Genomic DNA, 3378 nt, shown 5'->3' on the forward strand with positions numbered 1-3378 from the left:
ACTCATATAATATGACTGTGATTCTTTTGTAGACTTTTTTGACTGGTCTTTCATTCAGTGTCAGATTTTCAAGGTTCACCAGCGTTGTAGCACGCCCATCCTATCCTAGGATACTGTGCTTTGTTTATCCATTCCTCTGCTGATGGACTTTTGGGTTGTTTCAACCTTTTGCCCATTATGAATAATGCTGCTCTAAACATCCCTGTGCAAGTTTCTATGTGGACTAGGTGCTCAGGGCTTGTGGGTATATTCCTAGAACAGGAATCGCTGAGTCATATAGTAGCTGTATGTTCAATCCTGTGAGGACCTCAGAATATTTCCAAGGCAGTTGCACCATTTACCTTCCCACCAGCAGGGGTTCCATATCTTCAACACTGTTATCATGAGAATCTTTGAATCCGGCTAACCTGGTGAGCACGAACTAGTGTCTCATTATGGTTTTGATTTGCATCTCTGATGACTAATGGTGTTGAGCATCTTTTCAGGTGCTTAATGTAAATTATAAAAATTATATAAATGCATGTAGATATGTGGGCTTTGCTTTTGTTCCTGGAAGATAACCAGCATTATGTCTTATAGCTACTTTGGCAAGAGACTATCAGTAGGTAAAAAAGAAGCTTTTTGTTTTTTTTTTCCCTGTAGGTATATGTAGGATGTTTTGATCCTTGACATATATTGCTTTTTTAAAAAAAAAAATGCCAAAAGAATTATCTGGGTGGAGCAATAAGGGGTTAAATTTAGTTTTCTTCCTTGTTCTTGTCTGTATTATGTTGATTAAATGTTAAAAATACATAAATAAAAGTGCGTGTATTGTCTTTGTTGCCACCTTAACCAAAAGCAGCGTTATTTGGTCACCACTGCAGACCTCAGAAAGGAGCTTTTTCATTACAAATGGAAAAGGAGTGTGAGATCCCTGAAGATGGTTTCATTTCAGACCCTTGTTGCTCAAATTGTGTCCCAGGTCCTGCAGCATCAGCAGCACTAAAGCTCTGTTTGGAAATGCAGAACCTCAGCTCCTATCCCAAAGCTATTGAATCATAATCTGTGATTTACCAGATTCCCGGGTGATTCATTAGCACATTAAAACCTGAGAAGCACAGGACTAGCTCAGGGTTGTCACCCAAACACCCCTGAGTGCACCCAGTAATCACAGACCCACCCATCAAGGCAGGTAGTCCCACCAGACACAAGGAATTCAAATCTCCTGGGTGTGTCCCTGCATGGGAGGTTCCATTGTACGGCCTAGTATTGAGAATTCCCCAGAATAATCAATATCTCCTTCTAATACATCTCTATCAAGACCTTTGTGACAAGCACCAATTGGTAGTGCTTTCCTATCTACCAATCATTGTGTTAATCATTTGCACGTATCTCCTTTTATGCTCTTCAATCCATAAACTGGTATTGGCATCTTCATCTTAGAGGTGAGGAAACTGAATCTTAGAGTTTAAGTAGCCTGTCCAGCTAGTAAGGGTGGGAGAGCAGGCTCAAATCCATGCTGCCTAATTCATGTGCTCTCATTATAACATAGTCCCCTGTTTGTTTGTGCTTCCCACTAAAATGTAACCTTTTAAGATTGAGAATGATGTCAATGTTTCTTGATCTCTGGTGCCCAGTTCAACATTACTGAGTATATCATTGGCTCAATGTACTCCAGAGGCACAATAAAAAGCTGATTTTATAAAATAAAAATATAATTAGTAAGACACAGCCCAGCAATCGAGCTGAATGACACAGTCAACCCTTTTCTGCCCTCTGGACAGTGTTAGGAGCTTAGTTGGTGCCAAATAATTTTTATTTGAAAATCTGACCTCAAGATACTAGCAAGCAGACTTTTTACCATGTCATACCTCCCCTCCTTCTAAAGGTCAGGGATCTGAGCTGCGTGTGCCAACATTCCCATATATTCAGTGAGCACGAGATATGCTTCTGTGGTCCCCATGTGGATCATCAGAGAACAGAGCACAAAAGAAGGCTAAGTTCAATGAACTTAGCCTCACATCTTTTGCAGTGCATTTACAGCTTCCACTTCAGTTGCAAACCTTGGCCCTCTCCAATAAGCAGACATTTGCCCAAGTTTCTGGAAGGCATTATGTGCTCCATGTAACCTGCAAAAGGACTATGAATTTGGTTCCTCGCTACCAAACTGCAGCCCTGATCATCAGCTCAATCTTGCTTTCCATGCACAGCTCACACCCACACCAGGTTCCCACAAAAACCAAAGTAAGATCAGTGAGTTACTCTGATGTTTATTTGAATGCATCTTAGTCCACACAGTTGGTACAAAATCAGAAAAAGCAACGCAAAAAAATAAAAGGTCTGGAGTCTTAGCATCAAAAAGGCACCGTATTTACATCTACAGTTTGGTGGCCAATACAAGTCATTGCCAGACAGTCCTTGGAGGCAGAGAACAGTCTAGACCCAGCTGAGTGAGCAGCTGAGTGAGCCCAGGGAACTCACCATCCCAAGGGCAGAGACTTGTCCTGACGCTCCGACCGTAAGAGAAATGTGGGAGTGATAAAGGCTATTTAGTATTTATCTTATAGTAATACTAGCAGCCTAGCTAGGTACAAAAGCGGTTATAAACCATTTATATTACATAGAATTATTCAGGTCTCCACTCTACGTTGTAAAATTGTTAATTGAATTTCCAGTGAGTAGTTTAGATGATTAGTGATAATAAGGAATGGTAGATACATAGCACCATTTCATAGGTTTATTCTCACCGATTTCTCATGGAGACGCGTGACCGCGACTCCCGCCCTCAAGGGCAGCTTCGCAGGCGCGGGAGATTCTGCCCAGGTCTCCAGTTTGGGCCCGCACGGGAGCTTCACGCAGGGGTGTGGGCAGCGCGTGTCTCTGGGCGATGCGCCGGTCACCCAGGAAGAAAAGGCTTTGGCCATTCGGGGTTTCTATCCGCACTTTGGTTTTCTAAATGAGGTGGAGTGGGAGGGAGGTATCTTCTTTCAAATGAAAGGGAAGGGGCAAGATGGAGTTATTTTATTTCTGGGCCAAACAAACAAACAAAAAACAAAACAAAAATGCTGAGCTTGATTACACGGTTAGGATGTAAAGGTCCTTAGCTACTTTACGGTTCAACACAAGGCTGATGGTCAACATAAAAAGCAAACAATACTATGTACATATATGTAAAAAGTGTTATAAATAGGTTTTATAAACCGTAGATATTATATACATCTTCAATCAGCACTAACCCTCGGCCCGCCCCTACCCCCACCCCCAACTGCTTTCAGTTTGGTTTGGTTTGCGTTTGGGATTTTTGGCTAGCTCTTTTTCATTCTTCGGGTTTCTGGTTTCTGGTTTCTTGCCTCCCTTCCCTGCCCATGCTCAGAGCCGCAGACCCACTGTCTGGGCGCC

Source organism: Talpa europaea (assembly GCF_964194135.1).
Source record: "Talpa europaea genome assembly, chromosome: 7".
Taxonomy (NCBI): Eukaryota; Metazoa; Chordata; class Mammalia; order Eulipotyphla; family Talpidae; genus Talpa; species Talpa europaea.